The sequence below is a fragment of the Neomonachus schauinslandi genome, chromosome 15 (assembly GCF_002201575.2).
Source record: "Neomonachus schauinslandi chromosome 15, ASM220157v2, whole genome shotgun sequence".
In the NCBI taxonomy this organism is placed as follows: domain Eukaryota; kingdom Metazoa; phylum Chordata; class Mammalia; order Carnivora; family Phocidae; genus Neomonachus; species Neomonachus schauinslandi.
The window spans coordinates 5,086,898-5,113,155 of NC_058417.1; positions in this window are offsets into that span (position 1 = coordinate 5,086,898).

Consider the following 26,258-nt stretch of genomic DNA (forward strand, 5'->3'; position numbering starts at 1 on the left):
GATGTCCTCATCCATCCCACTCGGTCAATGCCTCTGTTTGCTACAGCCTTCAGATTATTAACCACGTCTTAAAAAGAACTCTGCTGGGCTTCCCTCCACCTGTCTCACTTAATTCCACTGTATTGTTCCCGTTGTCACTCTGTACTTTTCCTTCATAGCACATACAAAATCTGTTTATTTGTGTGAATAGTTCTTTAATGTCAATCACTCCTACTGGATTATCAGATCCAGGGGGCAGGGAATTTATTTCTGTTGCTTACCACTCTATGTCCGGCATAGTACCGAGCTCAAAATGAGATCTGTTGTAATTTGTGCTTTTAATATTTGCTGTCCATCTTTATATTCTCTGTTTACATGACTGTGAAGGGTCCAGTGGGCAGTCACACCCAGGTGCTCTGGACCCAAGTCTCCTTACTCATGTCACGGTCACATCTGGAGATCATTTGATCTACTTTTAGGTCTGGAGGCACACTTTCTGAAAATTGTAAGTCTGGATGTAGCTTATAAAATGTGATCCTGTGCTGACATTTACATTTGTCTTTTAAAAAATATATATATGCACTAAATGAAGATACAGGAGATGAAGTTAGTCACCTGAAGGTAAATTAACTTTATAAGCATTACGCCTGCACTCAGAGGAGGTATAACTAAGCACATGGTAGTGCTTGTTTGGGATGACATGGGTCTCAGGCAGCAAAAAGGTTTTATCTCATGCCAGTTCCAAAAAGATTGTCGGTGGCTGCCTGGAGTGTTCTGTTGAAAATTCTCCATGAGGCCCTGTCTTGCTTCTGAGTGAAATAAAAATGTCATAATTGATGATCAGTATCTACTGTGAGCACAAAGAGGGGCAGATGGTCAAGGAACCGGGTTAACTTAGATAAATATCAATGGAAAATCTACTTAGTATTTTCAGCAGATGCTGAACAAAGTTTTTCCTCATTATATTAAATTTATGCATAACTTACGAATAGTAAAATCCACACTTTTGAGGGTGGAGTTCTGAGTGTTTTGACAACCCTAGAGAGTCATGTGACCAGCCCCGCACAAGCATAATACACAAGAGTTTCCTTACTCCCAAATTCCACTCTGCCTTTTGTAGTCAGCCCCTCCCTCACTCCCAGCCCTTCTACCTGTGTGGTTTTGCTTTTGCTGGAAAGTTATATAAATAGAATCAGAAGTCTGTAGCCTTTTCAGTCTGGCTTCTTTTCCTTAATCATGACACATTTGAGAGTCGTCCATATTGTTGTGTGTGAACAGAGCTTTAATGCAAGTTTGTCAAAAAAATTCAATGAGGACACCTGGGTGGCTCAGTCGGTTAAGTGTCTGCCTTCAGCTCATTATCCTGGAGTCCCGGGATCGAGCCCCACATCGGGTTCCCTGCCCAGTGGGAGTCTTCTTCTCCCTCTGACCCTCCTCCCTCTCATGCTCTCTCTCACTCACACTCTCTCTCTAATAAATAAAATCTTTAAAAAATAAGTCAATGAAATAGATTTTCACTTACCTCTTTAAAAATGATTATTGAACTAATAAATGATGATGAATATACTTATAAATACAAATAAATATCCATAAGCATGGTCTTTTTCTCTTTCAGATATCTTCCTTCCTTCCTTCCCTATCATCTTTATATCTATATCTCAAGCTAAGTTATCATAAAACAAATTTTATTTTTATTTTTATGTTAAATAAATTTTAAATGGGTGCTTAGAGACAGTAGGTTCTGAAGGAGTTCCAGGAGAGAGAGGTATTTGTTTACAATTGGGGATGTTTTCATAAGGTAGATGGATTGGAGTGAGCCTGAAAACAGGCTAGGACATTGCTTCAGGAAATATCAGATATCACTCAGAAGGTATCAAAGTATTCTCTTTTGTTTCTTTGGGGCTCATCAAGCCTTCCCTATGTCTAGCACAATCTTATGGCTCTGCACAAGCAGGAAAAGGAATGGTCTGATAGATCTTTCCTCCTTTTTTTTTTTTTTACTGTAACAAACATTTACTAACTTTATACTAGCTGTAAAGTTCAATACAAAGGAAATGGGAAATGCAAAAGTAGTAAGACACAGTTTTGCCTACTTGATTTATTCCTTATTGATACAACACTTTCCTTTATTCTATCCTCATTTTTCCATTTTCTCTTTTCTTATCTTGTTTTGTAAACAAGAGGCAAGCTGCCAAAAATACATGGAAAATAAATCACTGAAAATGTTAGGACAAAGAGATAATGTGGGTCAAAAAACAATCCAAGGGTAAATCTACCTACCTCTCAGGAAAATGTGCCACATTGTTTTATAGAGGTACTAGAGATAGGCCACAGATGGGGCTGAATGTTTTCTGGAGACTAAAGTAAGTAAGGAAATATGCTCCGTTAAAAGATCCAGATCGTCCACGAGATAAAGACAAACCAGTTGTTTAATGTTTTTATCTTGCTGACCTAAGAAAAGCTTCTCCCTTGGGTCTTCATAAAGAAAACACTTTTTGGTTCAGAGAATAACATCCTGGACTCCAGCCCAGCAATAAATACAGGAGCAAATTTTGCCTGGTTTCGTCTTACAGCATCCTTCAAAGCAAACCAATATCAGAACAGCAAAGTTCAATTCTGTCAAGTAAATTTGACAACAGTCAGAATGTTGCCACTCAGATATGCAGTTCTCAGATGGGGTGAGTTGATCCAAGGGTAAAATTTATCATTTCTAGAGAATAGATGAAGATCATGTCCTTCAGGCAATCCTCCATAAATATCTATTCTCATAAACAGGATTTGGATAGGATTTGGACAACAGAGTTATCTGACAAGTAACCAGAGTACATCTATTCAGTGTTTCCATTTAAGGGTTGATACCTGTCTTTTGACACCAATCAGACAGAAGGTAGGATAAGATTGTTTATTAAAAATCACAGAGACTATATGAGGCATATTTTAAAAGGTTATTCCTTTTTGGGACAAAGGTCTACTTGCTCTGGAATGAGGCAATAAGCTAAGAGCTTTAAATGTGCCCTTTTGTTACAATATCCTATAACATTCTTATGTAGTAGCTTCTATTTCTATTATATCTATCTCCATTTTACAGAAAAGCAAACTAACCTTTAGGAGAGTTCAGTAATTTGTTCACCACAACACAGCTTGGAAGTAAAAGAGCCAGGATTCAAACCAATTTTCTCTGGAACCAAAAATGGCGTGAGCCTTTGTTTTTGTTTTTTGTTTGTTTAAAAACATTTTAGACATAAAAAGTGTAAGGTATCCTACATTGAACATCCATGTCATTATTGCCCAGCTTATGATAGAAAATATTAGGAATAATAATTAGGAATATTTCTTCCCTAATCTCATTCTCCTCTTGTCTCCCCCTCTCCAAGATATAGCCACTATTCTTTTTTTTTTTTAAGATTTTATTTATTTGTTTATTTGAGAGAGAGTGAGTGGGAGAGAGAGGGAGAGAGAATCTGAAGCATGCTGAACACAGAGCCCAATGCGAGGCTCGATCCCACAACTGGGAGATCATGATGTGAGCCAAAACAGAGTCAGACACTTAACCAGCTGAACCACCCAGTCACCCCAGATAGCCACTATTCCTGAAATCCCTATCATTCTCATGCATGGCTTTACTTATCTCTAAATAATACATAATATTGTTTTGCATGTTTCAAAGTGTTAAATTGTTGATAGTATATTGTATGTATCTTTCCTTGACTTATTTTTTTGTTCAAGGCCATGTACTTTAAATATATCCATCTTGATAGATATAGTTCACATTCATTCGTTATCACCTGCTGGATAACCCTGCATCGTAGGACCTGCATTTATTCCACTTTTGATGACAACTTGGGTTATTTTCAATGTTTTGCTATTATAACAATGCCACTCTGGACATTCTTAGACTTGTCTCCTGGTGGACATGTTTAAGAATTTCTCTCCAGGGCGCCTGGGTGGCTCAGTTGGTTAAGCGACTGCCTTCGGTTCAGGTCATGATCCTGGAGTCCCGGGATCGAGTAGTGATTCTCCATGGGATATTTTGGAAAACTGTGGGTTAGCTTGTTGTTTGTTCTAGTGATCGGAGTATACTACTGGTATTTAGTGGGTGAGATCAAGAGAAGCTAGGTATACTGTGATCCATGATATGCTCTAAAAACAAAAACTCATCCTGACATCTCATGTGACTCTGGAGTGTCCTGCTTGACCTTCAGATGAAAAATCAATTTGTAATTATCTGGATCTAGAAATAACTGTTTTGGGGTGCCTGGGTGGCTCATTTGGTTTGAGGATCTGACTCTCGGTTTCGGCTCAGGTCATGATCTCATGGGTAGTAAGATCAAGCCCTGCTTTGGGCTCTGCACTCAGCAGGGAGTCTGCTTGAAGATTCTCTCCCTCTTCCCCTCCCCTGCCACTTACACACACTTGCTCTCTCTCTTTCTGCCTCCAAAATAAATAAATAAATCTAAAAAAATAAAAAAGAAAGAAAGAACTTTTTTACATAAAAATCACAAAGTATCTGCATAGTTTTAATCTAATCAGTGTTCCAAGAATGTAAGAGTCATGAAGTTTTTAAAAAACATTGGTTCAGAACTTTCCCAAGTGTTCAGCATTGTGGAAGACCATGTCATCAACGGAAGTCCACCAGTGACCATTGAGTTGTCCACTCAACACGCCTGTGTCAATCTTCCTTAGTAACTGCTGTGTGTATGGTGATCCTATGCAAAGTTGTATTCCAATGTAGTCAGGAGTAAGCATTCCCAAGAATGGGAGATATAATCATAATGGATTAATTACAGAATATATAAAGAACTCTTACAACTCCATAATAACAATAGCAACAACCAAACAACAATATTAAAAATGAGCTAAAGGCATTTGCTAGACAGTTCTCCAAAGAAGATAAACAAATAACCAACAAACATATAAAGAGATGCTCAGTATCACTGATCATTAGGGAAATCAAGTCAAAACCATAACAAGACACCACATTCCACCCATTAGGATGACTATTATCAAAAAAGCAGAAAATAAGTGTTGGCAAGGATGTGGACAACTTAGAACTCTTGTTCATTGCTAGTGGGAATGTAACATAGTATCGTCCCTGTGGAAAATGGTATAATGGTTCCTCAAAAAAATTAACATAGGATTACCAAATGCTCCTGCAATTCTACTTCTGAGTATATACTCCAAAGACTTGAAAGCAGAGACTTGAACAGATATTTGTACACTCATATTCATAGCAGTATTATTCACAATAGCCAAAAGGTAAAAGCAACTCAAGTGTCCATCAGTAGATGAGTAGGTATGCAATGAAATATTGTTCAGCCTTAAAAAGAAAGGAAACCCCGACGCAGACTGCAATACGGATGAACCTTGAAGACATCATGCTAAGTAAAATATTGTATGATTATCTAGAGTTGTAAATTCATGGAGACAAGAAAATAGAATGGTGGTTTTCAGGGGGCAGGGAGAGGGAAGAATAGAGAGTTATTGTTTAATGGGTATGGATTTTCTGATTGGAGATGAGAAAGTTCTGGAGGTGGATGGTGGTGATGATTGCATAGCAGTGTGAATGTACTTAATGCCCCTGCAAATGGTTAAGATGGTGTGTTTTATGTTATGTATATTGTACCACAATAAAAAAATACGTTTTCTTTAAAAAACACACAAAATACTTATATATTGAAACAATATTATTTTATTATAATGTATTTCCTTTTGAAATTACAGTTAGGTATCATGCTGACTTTTTATGACTTTATAAATATAATATCTTTAACTGAAGAATCGAGTAACATTTTAAAATTATCTTTCCTTCTTCAAGGGCTTAATGCTCCTCAGAGGAGAATGTTTCTATCTCCAAGAGAAAGTGAAGTTGCCTTCTTATTCTCCATCAATTGCTCAAAATCACACCACAATTTAGTTTGTGTCATAGGAGATCCTGGAATATCTGGTTTATGTTGACTTTTTGAAAACAGAAGAACAATAGAGAAAATCAATAAAACCAAGAATTTTTTTTTTTTTTTGAAAATACAAACTGATAAACCTCCAGCAGGCTAAACTAAAAATATATATATACAGTGAGAGGACACATATTACTAATATCAGAAATGAAAGAGGGGTCACCACTACTGATCACATGGACATGAAGAAAGTGAATAACAGAATAGTAAGAACAACTACACAGACCAGACATTTGATACTTAAGTGAAACTGATCAATTTCTTGAAAGATACAAACTATAAAAACTAATTCAAGAAGAAATAGATAATATGAATATTTCTGTATCTGTTAAAGAAATAGAACCAATATTTAAAAACCTTCCACAGGGGCGCCTGGGTGGCTCAGTCTGCCTTCAGCTCAGGTCATGATCCCAGGGTCCTGGGATCGAGCCCCATATAGGGCTCCCTGCTCGGTGGGAAGCCTGTTTCTTCCTCTCCCACTCCCCCTGCTTGTGTTCCTGCTCTCGCTATCCTTCTCTGTGAAATAAATAAATAAATAATCTTTAAAAAAATAAAAAAAATAAAAGCCTTCCACAAAAGAAAACACCAGTACCAGATGGTTTCACTGGAAAATTCTATAAGATACATAGGGAAGAAGTAGTACTAATTTCCCACAATCTCTTCTGGAAAATAGAAGCAGAGGTATGAGATCAGCGTTAAACTAATATCAAATCAGATAAAGACATTACAAGAAAATAAAACCATAGATCTCTATCTCTCATAAACGTAGATATAAAATCCATTAAAAAATGTAACAAATCAAATCCAGCAACATATAAAAAAGTTGATCATGACCAAGTAGGGCTCATTGAAGGATGCAAAGTTAGTTCAATATCTGTAAATTAATTAATGTAATTCATCCTATTAATAGAGAAAAAAAGCAAAACTATATGAGTATATTAATTAATGCAGAAAAAACTTTTGACAAAAGTCCCCCTCCACCGTCATCGGGCTCTGCACTCAGCGCAGTCTGCTTGTCCCTCTCCCTCTGCCCCCTCCCCCATTCTCTCTTTCTCGAATAAATAAATAATATTTTTTAAAAACCACATCAGGTTGCATATCTTAAATATATACAGTTTTTATTTGTCAGTGATACCTCAATACACCTGGGGAAAAAAAAAGATGCTATCAAGGTTTGCAAAAACATAGATGAATCTAAATGTCTATTGCTACATGAAAGATGACATTCTGAAAATGGCAAAACTAGGGGACAGTAAACAGATCATGGTCGGGAGGGATCTGGGGATGCAGCATTGGATAGGTACTTTTTTAGGGTGGTGAAAATATTCTGTGTATCATAATGATGGATACTGAAAACAGAGGAACACATAGTACAGTATGTATTGAACGTCAAGAACACTCAGCTTCTTTCCTCCCCTGGCTTGAGGGAGGCTGCCAGTCAGGCTACATCCCTGGGAGGAGATAGCAAAATCATTTCTCAGCAACAGGGATTGCCCAAGAGAAAGGATATACTGAAATTGATAGTAGGGAACCTCCCATCAAAACAACCTTAACCAGGATGCCTTAGTCTAAAGCTCTACTCAGGACACACAGATTCCTATTAGTTTAGCAGTGCCTCAACACTGAGGGTCACCAAGCCCCGAGGAAAACCTCTATCATCAGAAACATGATAAAGCAGAAAAGAAAACTCTCAAAGGAAGCATCAGCAACACTGACAGGTGAAGAAAAACCTAAAAAAATCCTTTTTATGTGTCCCCATAGAGACATAAGAGGAAAATATTGTACTGGAAACAGAAACAGGATACTATAAAAAAGGAATATTCGATGAGAAATAAAAAGCTTTTGGGAGTTAAAAATATGATGGAAGATGAAAAATTCAATATAAATTTTGGAAGATGATGTTGAGAGACTCCCTCACAAATAGAATAGAAAGCTAAAAGAAACGAGAAACATAGGGGATCTGTTTGGCAGGGTTGGAGAGCTGAAAATAGCAGAGGACTGAGAAAATGGATGGAAGACATTTTTGAAGAACTATATCATTAGAATGCCACATATCTGGGGTGTATGACTTTCCAGACTGAAAAGGCAAACCAAGTATCTGTCTTGATGTATCTTTATAAAGAGAGAAAGAGAGAATGGGAGAGGGAGAGAGGGAGGAAGGGAAGGAAGGGGAGAGAGAGAAGGAGGAGGAGGTGGAGGGAGGGACTTAGGGAGAGAGGGAAGGAGGGAGAGAGAAGAAGGAGGAGGACAGGGAGGGATTTAGGGAGAGAGGGAAGAAAGAAGGAAGGGAGGGGGAGGGGAGAGGGACTTATGGAGAGAAAGTGGGGGAGGGAGAGAGAAGAAGGAGAAGGAGGGAGGTGGGAGAGGAAGAGGGAGGGATTTAGGAAGAGGGAGGGAGGAAAGGGGGAGGGGAGGAGGGAGGAGAGGGAAGAAGAAGGACAAGGTAGAGGGGAGGGGGAGGAGGAGGAAGGGAGAGAGGGAGGAAGAGAAGTCATATACAAAGTATCAGGGATCAGACAAACATTATAACTATTCAACTAACAGCTTATGTAACAATAACCTGGAGGCTAGATGACGACACAATCAATGCCTTCAGAATTCTGAGAGAAAATTGCCACTTAGTTTCTGTACCAGTTCAGGTTGGAGCAGGTTGGGAGGGGGGGGGGGAAGGCTCCAGAGCAGGCAGGGATAAACCATGTGAGTTCCTAATGTGTTGAAATGTACCATGAGAGGATGCACACAGCTGGTAGAGAACTCAGGAATAAGTTGGTGATGGATGCTCAGAAAATGAGGCCAACAAGAGATTCAGGAAAAAAAATAAAATTATATTCAAGAAAGGAACATCTAACTCAACTATGAATATTCAAGAAAGGAACATCTAAAAAAAAAAAAGAAAGGAACATCTAACTCAACTATGAATAACAGTCATATAGTAAAAATATGGTAAGTAATAAATATGCATATACCCAAAGCAAGATGAATCTACACTTGGAAGAACGAGAGAGGGGTAATCTCTGTATCTTTAGGGACAGGGAGACTTGCATCAGAGAGCTAAATTCTCATCATCTGCAATGGCAGTTCAGGAGACAATATTTAAAAACTGAGAAAAAAACAAAAAACAAAGACTGTATGTTCCTTAGCAAGGTAGAAGTAAACACCAGGAAAAAAAAAAAGGCATGAAAGAAACTGAAAGTGGTTGCCTCTAGAAAGTGGGAATTAGGGATGTTGAGGGGTAGGTAAAGGATAGTTCTTCTTTATTTTGTTTTGTTTTAAGCCATATAGAACCATTTGACTTTCTCAACAATTATTAAATAAACAAATAAATACAATGAGAGAAATTGACTAATGGAAAATTGGTATCTTTTGCTAACTTCAAGAGGTTTGCCTAAAGTGTTTCTCAATGATTTATTTAGTATCTTCAGTGTAGCTTGAAATACCACCTTAGGGATAAAATGTCATAATTTTAAGGGTGAAAAATCAAACCTCAGGATTTTGCAGGAAGATCTAACTTGGTACAAATGGCTCAACTGTTGAAAGCTTTCTTTTCCATAACTTGGTGAGTTTCTTTTCGCTTGTCAAGAAGTGACTCAGTGGCATATTATTTAAAATCATATACAAAGGCTGCCACAAATGTAAACCAATATGGATCACTGGGTCCAGCTGAACAGTTGAAGAATAGATTAGGAGCTCATTTACCAACATCCCCTGAGTTGAGGCACTCAACCTTCTAGTTTGGACTTTGTTGTCTTGATGTCTGGCAGGATGTTGGAAGTAGTTTTCAGCAAGAAGTTTGTTGTTGTTGTTTTGTTTTGTTGTTTTTGTTTTTGAAGAGAGAGGGAAAGAGGAGGGAGGGACGGGGAGAAGGAGAGAGAGAATCTTAAGCAGGCTCCATACCCACCACTGAGTCCAATGTGGGGCTCGATCTCACGACCCTGAAATCATGACCTGAGCTGAAATCAAGAGTCAGACGAGGGGCACCTAGGTGGCTCAGTCAGTTAAGCGTCTGCCTTTGGCTCAGGTCATGATCTCAGGGTCTTTGGATTGAGCCCTGCATCTAGCTCCCTGCTCAGCGGGGAGACTGCTCCTCCCTCTCCCACTCCCCCTGATTGTGCTCTTTCTCTCAGTGTCAAATAAGTAAATACAATCTTCTAAAAAAAATTTAAAAAGAGTCAGATGCTTAACCAACTGAGCCTATGAGAAATCTTTCCAGTCCACCTTTGATCCAATTATTCCCAATTCTCTTAAAAACAAGGAAACACTTGCCTCTGACATTCACAATGACCCGCCACTGAGAATTAGAGCTTTACAATTTGGGAGAAATCAGGTGCACAAAAAAACTGGTAGAATGAAGAACTTGACATCATTGAGCTGGGTACCACCAGCTAAGCGTAAGATTGTCAATAATATTATCTCACACCATGATACGAAACAATATTGCTGTTGATATGAAATTATTTTTTAATTGCATGAAAAAAAAAGTGGTAAATTTAAAATTTCACTAGAGATCCATTAGTCCAAAGATTGACCAAGCTTACCCATTGGAAGGTCCACGCTGGCTAGCATTTAGTTGGTAGAAACATTGTATCCTATCAGCCAGCCTCCTTTCTGATGGGCCAAGCTTCTGTTCTGACTGGTGGCTAGTCTGGAGCCCTTTGTTTTCCTTCATGATCTTTCCAAGGTTAATATAAACTCAGTTCTAGTGGAGGGGCTCCCACTAACAGGTCAAAGTTTATCAGTGTCATCTGGTACCTTATACAGTCAAACAACCCCCCTCCCATTTCTGTCAAGCACCAGGGTTTACAGTGGTGGTGCGGAAGACAGAGACAGCAGTGGTTTCTTTCCTGCTGGGGAACTTTACAAATTATTGTTCTTCCTCTCCCTTCTCCCCTCTGGGGAAATGAAATGTCAGTCTTCTATGAAAATCAGATTAAGAAATTTTGTTCTAATGCACAAACAGCTCTCCCCCTCCCTTTCTGATGATTTCAGAACCTCCGATCTCCTGTTGAAGGTTTGAGGCAGAGAATTGCACATCTGGTTTATCCTTGGGAGAATTTGGCCATCAGAGATACCATGTGAAGTAACTGTATCTATGAAAACAAATGAAGGTCTGTTTGGTCGAGCTCAGCTGAGCTGTGAAGTCGTGTGGGGGCTGCTTAGTGGCCAAGGGAAGGGACTGAGAGATAATGGAAGGAAAGGCAAGGTGCACAGCTGTGTGGAGGAAGGGCACCACGGAAGAGGAATGGTAGAAAGACCTGATAATGTTCAAATATTTGAATTCTCAGCACGCAGAGCGGGGAGTCAAGCCCTCTTGTTCGTTCTGGCTCCAGAAGGCAGAAGCAGGTGTCATGGGTGGACCTATTCTCAATGGGCAGAATAGTGCAGCTATGAGCCTGGTTCTCAGGAGTCAGACAGCCTGGGATTGAGGACCAGCATTTCCGGCTGTGTGACTTTGACCTTGGGCAAGTTCTTGACCTATCTGGACTCCAGTGTCCTCATCTATCAATTGGGGTAATAATATGCTCTCTGAACAGTTAGTAGTCATTGCAGGGATGAAGCAGAAGCTGGCTGAATGGCTTCCTTTCCACTCTTTTCCACTTCTACTGGAGGCGCTCCCGTCTGAGCCACGTGGTCGTAAGCTGGTTAGCTGGGTGTGGAGTGCTGGCTTTCAGTCTGTCCTGGGCTCAGAGCCACTTACGTCTCAGAGTATCACTGGAGCTACGTCTCACGTGCATGGCCATAGTGCGACCCAGTCCCCAGGGGGGCTTCATCTGCCTTACGGAATGCAGACTCTGGAATGGAAATAGGAACAGCGTCTTTCCTTCCGTGCACACTCAGAGCAGAGCTTGCTGGCGTCCTCTGGGTCTGAGAAACTCCACATCTCGGGATGAAACCCATAGATAGAAATCAACAAAAACAAAAGCGTTGAGCAAGCTGCGCAGGAAGGAACAGTGTGTCTCTCGGTGCGAGGAGGCATAAACGCGTGAAGTACGATGGATTTTGACACAACAGACTCACAGGCACAAACCCAGACTGTCTGCCGGGCTCCATCTCTCACGCACCCCAGCTGCCTGCAGACGGGAAAATGCACTGGCCAGCTGTGGACGGTGGGCTCCAAAGCCTTGCATTTCCCTCGGCGTCTTGATACGCCACATGAAATATCACTGCTCCTGTACGATCTCTAGGATTTGTCTTTACTCTGGGTCGTTTTTCCCTGTGCTTACATATCTTCACACAGTTGTAACCAGGCTTTGGGCTTCACGTTACAACATAAGAATTTTGCTAAGTGTCGTCTTGGTCTTATCACTTAATTATTTTTAGTTTTTAAAATTTTTTGAAGATTTTATTTATTCATTTGAGAGAGAGAACAAGTGGGCGGGGGCAAGTTAGGGGCAGAAGTAGACTCCCCGCTGAGCAGGGAGCCCTACACGGGACTTGATCCCAGGACCCTGGGATCATGACCCGAGCCGAAGGCAGACACCTAACTGACTGAGCCACCCAGGCGCCCTTCACTTAATTTCTTTCTTTCTTTTTTTAAGAAGCTACCCCATGCTATCTTATATGCCCTAACTGTACTTTAAATTGCCAATCACAGACTCCTGCACTTGAATTAAGCTGCTACCAGTTTTGGACTGTAGTAATATTGATAGTTTTAGCTTCTTCTTGATTCTTTTATTTACTCCCATTAAGCGGGATTCCCGGCTGAAAGAGGATGGATACTTTTATTACTCTTCACTTGTTTTTTCACTTAAATAAGAAGCAACGCTCTTTAACATTACAGAGTGGTCATATGTGTTTGTGTCGTTGTTCTCCCCAAATCCCGCTGAACGGGGGGAGGGAAAAGAGCACCATACATATTTGGAGGTCCTGAGGTAGGGACTGAATGGAGAGGTAAGATGTAGCCCAGTGGAGAGACTGTGGGTGAGGTCCTGGGGATGCAAGCAGAGAGGAGGGGCCTGCTGAGCCAGAAAAAACAGAAGAGTGAAAAGAAAAAAAAAAAAAAAAAAAGGTAATCTTAGAACACAAGTCAGCCTCTTGTGAATGTACCAGAGTCTACTTCACCTTTCCCCAACCCTGACTGTGGTGATGGTTAATTTTATGTGTCAGCTTGACTGGATCATGGGGTACCCAGATATTTGGCGAAACATTACTTCTGGGTGTGTCTGGGAAGGTTTTTCTGGAAGCGATTACATTTGAATCAGTAGACTGGCTGTAAGATAACAGAAAATAATAGAATATATATAAATCGGCCTCTGCCCCTGGCCCCCGGCACAGAGGTCCTACAACCTTGATAATTTCCTAAGTGGTAAGAGCGCTAGGAATATCCTGTTCCAGTGACTGAGTCTGGTGGGCTCTTAGATGGTTCCTGGGGTTGGGGCTGGTCACCAGGGAGACCAAACCATGCTTGGAATTTTCAGGCCCACCGACCATCCTCCAGAAAGGGGAGAGGGGTTGGAAATTGACTTCATAATTAATCATGCTTATGTAAGGAAGCCTCTGTAAAATCCCAATAGTAGGGAGTTCATGAAGCTTCCACGTTGGTGAACGCATCCACACTGGGAGGGTGGATCCCTCCAACTCCACGGTGGGGACAGAAGCTCCTATGCTCAGGACCCTCCCAGACCTCTCCCCATGTATCTCTTCATCTAGAAGTTCATCTATGTCTTTTCAACAAACTGGTGAACCTAAGTGTTTCCCTGAATTCTGTGAGGGTCACTAACAAACTAGTCCAACCCCAGGGGAGGAGAGTGGGAAGCTCCGATTTGCAGCTGATCAGTCAGAAGCACAAGTGACAGCTTGGACTCGTGATTGGCATCAGTCTTGTAGGACAAGCTGGCGTTGTGGAGAAGTGCTTGGTGTGGGGGAAAACCCATACCTATTTGGTGACCCTGAGTGTGAGTGTTCTGGATGAGTAGAGTAGCCATGCGGGAGGAAGATTGTTTTTTCTAACTCGGGAGGAGGACTGGGTAGCTTTTCTGACCTGCTGAGTAAAGCCGATTGCCCTCCCCAAAGTGGGTAGACATCATGCGATCTGTTGAGGGCCTGAATAGAGCAAAAGGTAGAGGAAAGAAGAATCTATTGTCTTTGCCTGACAGCTTGAACTGGCCTTGGTCTTTTGCCCTAGGAATGGGACTTAGACCATCAGCCCTCTGGTTCTCGGAGCAACGCTGCTGGCTTCCCTGGGTCCCTAAGCTTGCAGGTGACAGCGGTGGGACTTTGCCACCATAACCGTGTGAGCCAATTCCTTGGAATAAATCCCTTTATATGTGAAAAGAATATATCATCTATAAAAAGAATATGTACAATATACAAAGAGATTTTATATATAATAAAGAAAAATATATCTCTATTATCTATCTATCTATCTATCTACGTACCTATTGATTCTCTTTCTCTTTTTGTCCTATAAACCACGTTTCAGTGACCACCCACGTGCATGCCGGCTCCCTAGGATGGCAGCCTCCCAGCAGCGAACTTGCTGGGTCATGCCGTTCGAGGGTTTTCTCAGCGTTCTTGATACACGCTCTCAGGTTGCCTTCAGAAGGGCCACCCAGCTCACACTCCTGAATGCTGAGAGGCTGGTGTTAGTATCCATGCACACACAGTTTTACATGAGTGCATTGGCATCCTCAAAGCCTTGACATTGCCCCCTCCTCTGCACTTTGGAGTCCTCCATGCTGCCCGCCCGTGGTGTCCTCCTGGTGCCTCTCCTGTTCACTGACTCTCAGATAACCCACCTCTCTTCCACCTCTCTCCCCCTAAAATATGTTCCAACAGAAGTCCAAGCCCAACTCTTATAGGACTTGGGGAAAATCCCTTAAATCCACTGGAAAACCAGTTCCCCCAGTGGCAAAGTGAGAGGACCTTACCACATCATCTGTAAGGTCCCATCAGTGTATATTAGTGTATTTATACTAGTGAATAATTAAAAATAACCAAAATGTCCAACAACACGGTTTGGGGGCGCCTGGGTGGCTCAGTTGGTTAAGCATCTGCCTTCGGCTCAGGTCATGATCCCGGTGTCTTGGGATCAAGCCCCGCGTCAGGCTCCAGGCTCAGCACAAAGTCTGCTTGAGATTCTCTCTCCCTCTGCTTCTCCCCTGCTCTCACTCTCTCTGTCAAAAAAAATAAAAAAAGATAAATCTTAAAAAAAAAAAAAAAGATGTACCCAACATCTTGTTATCATGCTAAATGGAAACAGTGTGACACTGTAGGATTCCAAATTTATTCATACAAATCTTAATGCATCCATGTAAAAAGAAACACACCACAAGGCTAAGAGCAATTTTCTATATAATTGCATATTGGTAATATATAGTCATAAAAATGGCATTTTCTTTCACCGTGAAAATCAGATACTGAAGTAGGATTAGCTGAAGCTTGTTGGCCTCTGCTCTTTTGGGCCTCTGGGCAGGATTAGGGTACTCGCCCCAGCTCCCACCATATCTAGAACAAGCTTCCATGACAGCAAACATCATCCTGTTTTGCCATCATGGGCCAATGTGTCCACTTCCTACAGAATTCTGAGTCTCCTGACAGCAGAGTCCGTGTCTTGTTTATAGATGTAGCACGCAACGCCGAGCACTTGGAACATGCCAGACTCATGTTGACCTAAGTGGTGAACGGTCTCTGTTGCAACTAGACCAATGTAATCAAATTTAGTTCTGAGGCTTGATACTGCCCACTACTCTTTGGTTCTACAGTAAATACTATGAGCATCTCAGATATTTTCTCCTAACACTTTATCTACAACTGGGGATGAACTGCAACCAGGAGACCAGGGCCACCTGGGGAATATGGGTAGGAAAATTCCTTTGAGGGACATGGAGGCATCACACACCCATACCTGGTGGCATCAACTATGTACCCATACCTTCACCCACCATTGCTGGGATCCTTGCTCAGCGGGCAGCTTTCAAGCTGTGATTGAGCTTCTGATGGAAATGTCAAAATGGAATCAATGTACCAACTGGGTGAGAGAACATGAGTAGCTGCCCCCTACCCACCCCACCCCGGCAGTCACGTTTCTCAGGGTCATTTAAAGAATGGACAAAATTTTGTTAGCTCAGGCTTTCTGAACTCAGTTCCCTTTGGAACATTGAGGAAACTGGGTTTGGGGATCTGCAAAACCGGGGATGAGATTTTGGACTCTGGTGACCCAAAAGGGGTATTTGACACACCCTGTGAAGCCACCTGACATGCTTTCCCATCTCACCTCTGCCAATGGTCACTGCCATGAATGCTATATAGGAAGGCTGTCCAAGACAGAAGGGATGCTGCTTGGTAAAATGTGGGCACACCAGGGGAGCTGAGGACAAACCTCCAGGTTTTGGTGCAAGAAAGTTTTGACATGGATTAATTCTACACTTGCCTAGGAGAAGACCAGGTTAAATATGCAATGATCCAGTATAGTTACACATTGACGGAGAAGGCACGAAGTGGCCCTTAGCCATTTGCCCTCTGAATTATTTTCTGCTTGTCTCTCTAGCCAATCTAATTAATATTCATGTGTAGCTATTTAAAATATCTGGGGTTTTTTGTTTTGTTTTGTTTTCAGAGGAAAGAACTTTTTTCAAAACTCAGTAAAAGCATCCCAGCTTCTCCTTTTCCATCCGTTTGATCCTCAAAGCCCTCCTGGCCTCAATGTAGCCCTTCTTGGCATCCCACGCAGACACAGGCCAAAGGCTATCTTCTCAAAAAGCAAATAGGATCATGGTACAACATCTGTTAAAAATCTCCGGGGGGTGCCTGGGTGGCTCAGTCAGTTGGGCATCTGCCTTCGGCTCAGGTCATGATCTCAGGGTCCTGGGATCCAGCCCCACGTCGGGCTCCCTGCTCAGTGGGGAGCCTGCTTCTCCCTCTCCCTCTGTCCTTCCCCCTGCTCATGTTCTCTCTCGAATAAATAAATAAAATCTTAAAAACAAAAACAAAACTCCTTCAGCCCTTGTGAGTACCCCATCAAGTCCAAATTCCTGAGCTGGTATAAAAGGGCTTTCACAATCTGACCCCATTCCCCACCACGTAGCCCATGTCCTACACACACTGAGATGTTCACATCGCTCTGGTATGGCTTCCTGCCTCATCATGCTTCTGTGTCTTTGTGCCCCTAATACCTCTGCCTGGAATGCTTTCCCCTGCCTCTTTGGAAGTTTTGTTTGCATCCTCCAAATCAGCAAGCACGGATTCCTGCTCTCTCCTTTGGGTTTTCACAGTCCTTGAAGCAAACCTATTCTCTAGCAATTACCCCTGGTAGTATAAATATCTGTTTGCGTATGTTCGTCTCTTACTAAACTATGAAATTCTTGAGAGCAGAGACTGCCATTCATCTCTGTGGAGCTGGTGCTTAGCACAGTGTCTGACTCATCATAGATTCTTAATTCATGTTTATTGAATTTATTAATTAAGCCATAACCAAGGCATCATCATCCATTTAATTGCAAATGAAGTCCCAAAGATGAAATTAACAGCCTCATTTCTATCAGCCTCGCTGATAAAGTGATGACAAACACTGAGAGATCCTCACAATGCCAGCCAATGTAGAGCAAAGAAAAGCATCCAAGGGCGTTGGCCCTGCCCTTGAGTAGATTATAATAGAGTGGGAAAGATAAGATTTCCATTCACAAAACAAATTGAGGACAACATTAAGAATGTGAGTTTAGCAGGCATCTGAAGTGCCTGGGGCAGATCCCTCCCTCACAGCCCACCATCCACTCCCTCCCAACAGTATGGTTGGAAGGCATAGTCCTTTGGAATCCAGTGTGGGAGGGGAGCAGGAGACACCGCACTCAGCGGGCTCAGAAAAGGCATTTTCTTTTTTTCTTTTTTTTAAAGTAGACTCCACACCCAGCGTGGAACCCAACATGGGGCTTGAACTCACAACCCTGAGATCAACACCTGAGCTGAGATCAAGAGTCAGACGCTCAACCAACTGAGCCACCCAGGTGCCCCTCAGGAAAGTTTTCTAAATGAAGCCAGATCAAGGCTGCTGTTGACAGAAGTGTGGTTTGGGGATGGGTAAAGAAGAAGATTGGGAGAAAAGCATTCTAGAAAGCTGAAGCAATGTGGGGAATGTGAATCACAGGCAACCTGAATCAAATCTTTAGGTACCACAGTTGTTTGAAGGACTCTTGTGCTGCATAACAAGAGAGCAATGATAAAGATAATTCTGTTCATCTCTTTTGCCTTACCTTTTATAAAATGATGCATCCTTGAAATAGTCATTGGATCCTTAGGACAATCGTATCTAGTGTGCTGAGTACTTAGAGGCTGAGTCCTCCTTGACCCCATCATACCCGAGACTAAGGCAGAAATCCTCCTCCATGCTTCAAAGGTCCCCAAGCTTGGTAAATGTTTGCTGCATGAGTGATTGAATGCATTGGTGGAATACAGTGCATGGCGATCCTATTTGCCATCACTGTCTCCATCAAGTGCCTCATTCTCCACTTGAGTTCACAGGCTACTCACCAAGTCCTCAGCGGTGAACACAAAGATCCCAACCCATCTCAGGATCTCCAGCGCACCAAACACTGAACGCAGAGAGTTGCCCAGCAAAAAGCTGGATCCATCCTTCCTCCAGGCTAGGAGTTACTAAAGGCTGGACGATAAAGATAACAAAGCATGGCAGGCCTGCTAGAGCACAGAAACATGACCCAGCAGCCCCAGGCTCTGCTGATAACAAAGGCTTTCTGAGCAATGGCCCTTCAAAGCCACAAATCAAGATAGACAGCCTGCCAAAAACATGCCAACCCAGCACACTCAGAATCCCTTATCCGCCGAGAAACAGCCCTTCCAGTCCATCCATCACTTAGACAACTGGAATTAGATGGTGAGAACATCAAAGAAGCAGAGTCCGCCTTTGTGGCTGTAGGAAAGCTCCCAGGCAACTTTGCCCCAGGTTCTCCCCTCCCCACCTTTCAGGGAACCTGAGGAGTAAGTCCCCTTATCTGCCTGTCAGATTTCTGTTCATCCTTCAAGACTCAGCTCCAAAGCCACCTCCACTGTGATGCCTTCACCCATCTCTGAACTGCACATTGTTAGGTCAAGAGTAGATTTTAATGTTGTTCTGGGCAAGGTCTGTGTCCTGCCAAAATTCTGATATTCTGATCCATCACCTTTCACCAAAAGAGGTACACACGAAGAGAACCTATATGGGGAACAAAGAACCCACTTGTACTCAACACCTCAATGCAGAGCTCTTGGAAAGAGCAGAACTAGATTATGAAACTTAGCTTGAAGCCCAAATTGGGCTTCTATCTCCTCCTAAAGCCAGAATCCAAGTCCTGTCTTAGCCCCTTTCAACATGGCAAGGATGATTGTGTTCATGTTTGTAGGAGGGAGGAGAGACTTTGTCAGTCCTGGCCTGATGAGGTCGGCTCTGAGTTCACGCATCAATCCTACCCCATGGGAAGGGCGGGTGGGAGAGGGGAGAGATTGATTATTATCTATCTTTTTTCAAATCACGTGGCCTCCCCTCATGTACAGATACAGCTTGGCCAATGGCTGGGGCTCTGACCACTTATATTAGCAAACGGAAGGAGGACAACCTTTCTTTTGAATGTAACTTTAACCTTTTAACTACTGACCACACATCCATGGAATCAGATTTTTAAAGTGACTACACTATACTCAACATCTATGTTCTGATGTTGATCCAAGATCCTGGCAAGTTCTGTTTTCAGGCACTGCTTAACAATGCCCACTGTGCCTTCTCACAGATGGGCAAAATCAGCAGGAAGAAGGGTGTAGGTACTCCATAGTAAAGAATCAAAAATATCTAAGTCCTTCTATGGTGGGCTCATGTGCCATAAGAACAGCCCATCTGACACTTCAGGACTGTCTCAGGGGAACATTTTCAGGACTTCAGAAGCCTGTAGAGTTTCTCCAGGATGGAGCTGGGACATTGGTGGGGAAGGAGAGATCATGTAGAGTGTACAAAAAGTAAAGGGATCATTGAGGGAGGAAAGAAAATGAGGCTGGGGGAGATTAGGGGCAGAAGGGACCCCTGACATCCTTCCATGAAGACACTAGGGACAAAAGTGAGACTCAATAGACAAGTTTGTTTTGGACCATCTCTACTCTGTGTAGATTTCATGGTCATCTGATGGTGAAATATCTCCCCCCTGGTAACACACTGTCCCTGCACAGCTTCCTGAACGCGTGGATGTAACTGAGAACTCTGGTCCTCTAGTAATACTCCAGCTCTCCCATCTTCAGTTATGGACCCTGGTTTCAATTCTAGCATTTCAGATGCAAGGTGGCCTCTAGTGTGATGCCTGCCCTAAGGTTTGGCCCAGATTGTGAACCATTATCATCAGCTATTTCAAGGGCAGGAGAATTGGTAGGACAAATATGGCACATTTACATGTTGGAACACTCTGCCTGGCAGTCTATTCACCAGGATGGGGTCCCCCTCCCTTTTCAGGCACAGGGAAGCATTGGATCTCGCTGCCAACCTTGATGTTAAATCAGATTTTTGACTACCTTTGGCCTATGAAGTGTGAGCCAATGTGATTTCCATAAAGGTGGGAGCATTTAATTGCCCATGGCCAACATTCCATTCCTTTCTCCTCCTCTCAGAAAGCCTAAAGTGTTATGTTCAGATAGAGGCATAATTAAAATAGTGTGGAGTGGTTATGTGGAGCAGAGCCTCCTCCCAAACCAGTGGGGCTTGCAGCATGGACAATAGATTCTTGTTGGGTTAAGCCACGGAGATTTGGGTGTTTTTTTAAAACATGCATTTATATGCAAATTCTAAATCTATATATAATATTTACATATAAATAATATACACAATTTTTTGGATAGTAAGATTACCTCTTTCATCATTTTACTATTTTTTCCACAATGAATATATGTTATTCTTATAGAGACGAAAGTGCTATTTTTAACAAATCATTAGCACTTGCTCTTTCTCGCCCTTGTGCCTCCCTGAGTGGGCTGTATGATAGGCTGCCAGTCCTTGAGGTCCTGAGTTTTGCTTTCTGCTTTTCTCATGCAGATTTGTCTCATGTAGATGGTGCTCAAGGAAATATGCGTTAAATGAATGAATGATATAGATGGAGGATCTCTCCTCCTTAGCTGTCAGAGAAGCTCAGAAAAGCATCACCTCAGAGCAGGGGTGGAGACAGTGTGAGATGTCAAGGAGAAACGAGATGCAGGAAATGGACACAGGAAGTAGATGGGGAAGTCCAGGGTAGAGAACTTTCTGAGGACCCATCTGACACGGGTGCCTTGGAAACCTTGTCCACCACCTCCTATCCATCCTCCAAGAACTAATTCAGATCCTACTTCTTCCACGAAGCCTTCCTTGACTTCTCCAGTTTTCGGGGGTCTTCTTCTTCTTCCAATTCCTATAGCACTTGGATTAAAGACCAGTGGGATTTCTTCCTTGTGGGGTCCTGGAGCCCTCCTGTCCTCCAGAAATACCTTGTGAACTCTCTCAGAGGAGGGAGGATGTGTCCCCATTCTGTCCTTGACCAGAACAGCTAGGACAACTATCCTATTTCGTGGGCTTCCATAAACAAAGGACAGGTTCTGCTGCTATAACAAAAGTTCTTTTAATGGGCTGTGGTATCTCTTCAGCTACTTTGTTTCAAAAGGAGTGGAGACCAAGGTTTTGCATCCATTGGGATGGCTGGGTCTTTGTCATCGGTGAGGGAGAGGTTAACTGCCCATCTGTGATCCGGCAGCCAGGGCCTCTCAGCCATAGGTTGCCATAGTGACAGTCACAGGATACTTGGTAGTACAGGCAACTGCACCAGGAGTCTCCCCCTCACTCAGTCTAAAACAGGTACGGGGGCGCCTGGGTGGCTCAGTCGTTAAGCGTCTGCCTTCGACTCAGGTCATGATCCCAGGGTCCTGGGATCGAGCCCCGCATCGGGCTCCCCGCTCGGCGGGAAGCCTGCTTCTCCCTCTCCCACTCCCCCTGCTTGTGTTCCTGCTCTCACTGTCTCTCTCTCTGTCAAATAAATAAATAAAATCTTTAAAAAAATAAAATAAAATAAATAAAATAAAACAGGTACGTTGCTGGAGATATTCTGCCCTTTTCTTTTCCCGTTCAGATACCTCGGAAACTGCTGCCCTGAGAATCCTTGTAAAAGTACTCCTTGTACATTTTTCAGCTTTCTTGCCCTCTTCTGCAAAGCAAAGCAAAGCAAAGCAAAACAAGACTTCTGTTTTGGAAGTAAGAATCAGAAGGGACCTGTAGTTGATGAGCTGCACATAGAATCATTGCTCAGACTTTGGGTCCCAGAATGAGACAGGGTCTGTCTCTGTGCTGAGATCTTCCTTCCTTGTCAGGTGATCCTTTACCCAGACCCTCCAGTCTCAGAGGCTGGCCCCTGACTGGGTGGGCTTGCCCACTGTCAGAGCACTCTGTGAAAATGCTCTTTCTGGGGCACCTGGGTGGCACAGTTGGTTGAGCGTCCGACTCTAGGTTTTGACTCAGGTTGTGATCTCAGGGTCATGATTTCAGGGCTGTGAGATCAAGCCCCAGGTCAGGCTCCATACTCAGTGCGGAGTCTGCTAAGCCCTCTCTCTCCCTCTCCCTCTGCCCCTCCCTCCTCTCTCTCTCAAATAAATAAATCTTTAAAAAGATTTTTTTTTAAAAAAATACTCTTTCTAATCCTAATGAAACCAAAGAGAATATGGTCTGGACACAATGTTAAACACTTTAAATACTCGATCCCCATTTTATATATGAGACAATTGAGGTATGGAAACTCAGATTTCATCCCGAAGATCATATAGCTGGTTGACTCCAAAGCTCATGCACTCAGCTACTTTGCTAGCCTGTCTCTCATGCTAAGTAGAAACTAATCTCCCCAGTGACTTCTAGATCCTCATTTCATTCTCTGGAGCAGTAGAGAACACTTCCCCTTCCATTTCACCACAATGTACCTTGGAGAGAACCTGCATGACATCCTTCAGTGAACTGGAAGCACCACGGGCAGTTGTGAGGAATGGTTATGCTCAGAAAGCAGCACTGTACCTCCCTTTTGTCCCTTTCACTCCAGACTAAACATCTTTGTCTTCCCTTAAAATGGATGACAAGAGTTCCTGGTCATTATTCCCTACAAACAAATACATTTATCTTAGTCATTCCACAAAAGGGCAGACAACACTTGATTGCTGCTCCTCCAACCACCTCTTCCAATAACCAAGTGTTAGGCCAGCAGAAATGGAACACCTGTCCCTCCACACCATCAGCTTATGCACTGCCTGGCACCCACTGAGCAAGAAACAACTACGAGGCTGAACTTGGTTCCCTGGTCCCAGGAGTCACGTCAGCAACAGCAACAAAAAGTCATCTGTCTTGGCACGGTCTTCGGGAAGACAATTTGGTGACAGACATTGTGGTAACAGATAGGATACACCTTTGGGTATTGAATAATTGTCAAGCATGGGTTGAAGTCCTCAGAAACTCACCTCTCCTTCTGCACTGTGCCTTCAAAGAACAAACCCCACGATCATAGGATGTGGTATTTAAAGGGACAATGGTGATTTTTCTAATCCAATTTGATTGTAACTGAGACCCAGAAAGAAAGCATGCTGCTCTCTAGTATTGACCAACACCCTGGCTCTGGGAAGTCTGTAAAATGGACATGATACAAGTACAATGTAGATTTGTGAATACAAAGTGGGACATAATCTGTTACCTGCCTAGCACAGTGCCAAGCAGGGAGGAGACTCTCCATCAAAGGTAGCCAGTGCCATCAGCAGGGACCAGGACCCATGCCTCTCTCCTGTTTCCCAGCATAGCCCTTTGTACTTCGTACCTCTGCCTCCCTAGTGCACCATATCACAACGGGGGCAGGGATGGCACGATTTGGGGCACAGAAGGATGCAACAACAAAATCGTGGCCCTCAGCAAGCTTGCAATTCAGTGGGAGATGCAAGAACAATGCCATCTTGTGCATCTTCTCAGCAGAATGTCACACAGCTGTGTGATTCTGCCTTCTTAAAGCCCTTTCTTCTCCTGGTTTCTGAGACAGTACCATCTATTTACTTCCTACACAGTTGTGAACTCCTTTGATGACTCTTCATACTCTCCTCAATCTCTAAATGTTGGCAGCCTTCAGGGACCTTCCCTCTCATTTCCAAAGAGACCTTATCCTAGGTGACCTCATCAGGTTGCATGATGTTGAGTACCAACCATACTCAATGACGTTGATGATGACCCTGACATTTTTCTCTTCAGCCTTGACCCCTTCCTAAGCTCCAAGCTCCAACGTCCAACAGCCTATGTGACATTTTCTGTTCATTCGTTCCTAGGATTCTTGAACTTAACATTTCCCAAACTGAACCATACTTCCCCCATCTGAAACCCAACTCTCTCCCCAACTGCTGTTGACCTTACCTTTCACTCCCACAGTTTATCCATTCAATACATGTTTACTGAGTGTCATCATTATTGCAAACATTATTCTAGTCAGTGGGAAAAACAATAAACAAGACTAAGTCCCTGTTTTCATGAAGCTTATACTCTAGTAGGAGAGCCAGAAAATAACCAGTAATTAGCTGAGTAAATAATATAATCTCAGGTACCCATACTGGTTCCTTCCTCTACATCTCAGTAGTTGACACCATCATTTGCTAGTTGCTGAGGCCAAAATGCTTGAAGTCATTCTCGGCTCCTGCCTTTCCCTCAACTTCTCTGTGTAATCCATCAGCAAGTTCTATCAGCTCTACCTCCAAAATTTATCTGTTTTGAAGAGTTGTTAGTGGTGGAGGTGTTGAGAATGGATAGGATCGGGGATGACTGAAGTATGTGCCATATGCTGTGTCTGAAAAAAAATAAAAGGAATAAGATGAAAAGATTTTTCCTTCATTCTTCAAAGAAATACAGGGAGCGGGGATCAATCACCAAACACACATTGGTTACCAGGACAATTCAGGCTATTGCTGGGTTTTGTATTTCCCCAGGACTCATTCTTTGGGGTGGGGGCTCTCTAATTCTTCTTTTCACTGAAGTGGGGTGGTGGTACTTGTCTTGCCACTGAACTCACTCCAAGGAAGATCTCAAACCATTTTAGGAAGTCTGATGGAAGCACAGAAACAAGGGCATGCCTTTTCATGCCTCTGCCCACCTCATTGGTCTGTCCATGCCCCATCCTCTGAGTAGGGAGTCTTAGACATGTCTTGCAGTGTTCAAAGGAGGGCTTACACATGGGGTAAGTTAGATGGCAACCAGAAAGAAACATATGCATAGCAGGTGTCAATTCTATAGGATGGTCATCAAATGATCTGTTGGTCACTGCTGACATCAAAATGGGGGGCAACCACAGAGTTTCTCTGGAGTACTCATGCAAATGAACACAGAGTGGCCTGCGAGGGCTCACCCAGCTCCCACATTGTTCCTGAGTCCTGGCAATATTCAGAGCTTTCTTTCTGACACAGGGTGGAGTCTGGGGTTCTTCATGTTGACTCCGTATCTTTCTGTCTGGTCCCTCTGGGTCTTATCCACACTGATGTACTCAGGCAAATGAACACACTGAGTGGCCTGCAAGGGCTCACCCAGCTCCCACATCGTTCCTGAGTCCTGGCAATATTCAGAGCTTTCTTTCTTTCTTTTTTTTAAAAATTTTTATTGTTATCTTAATCACCATACATTACATCATTAGTTTTAGATGTAGTGTTCCATGATTCATTGTTTGTGCATAACACCCAGTGCTCCATGCAGAATGTGCCCTTCAGAGCTTTCTTTCTGATACAGGGTGGAGTCTGGGGGCTCTTCATGTTGACTCCATATCTTTCTGCCTGGTCCCTCTGGGTCTCATGCACACTCTGTCTTCTCCCTTTCCTTTCTTTGATGGTAGGGGCGAGGTAGAGAGAAGCCTTGCTTTGACACAGCCTGTATGAAATCTATGGCTGGAACCCCTCATTGCTCCCCTTCCCCCAGAGACCTTGTATTACAAATCTCAAAAACAAGACTTGACCATTTTGTCAATCTTCTCCTGAGACAACTGTGTAGAATGTCTATCTGACTCAATAGTGAAGTTAAGTATGAGAAAAAAACACATTGAAAATAACACAGAATCTCTATACCAAATTCACTCTATCATTGAGGAAGGCCAAAAATTGTAAGGAATGCTACACCTCCAAATATAAGACCATTTGGGTTTATACAGTCTATATGTAAGTAATCTCACTTAATCTTCACATCACTGCTGTGAATTAGTTATAGTTAAGACAGATGATAGATGGATAGATGATATAGATGGATGGATAAATAGATAGATAGATGATAGATAGATAGATAGATAGATAGATAGATAGATAGATAGATGATAGATAGATAGATAGATAGATAGATAGATAGATAGATAG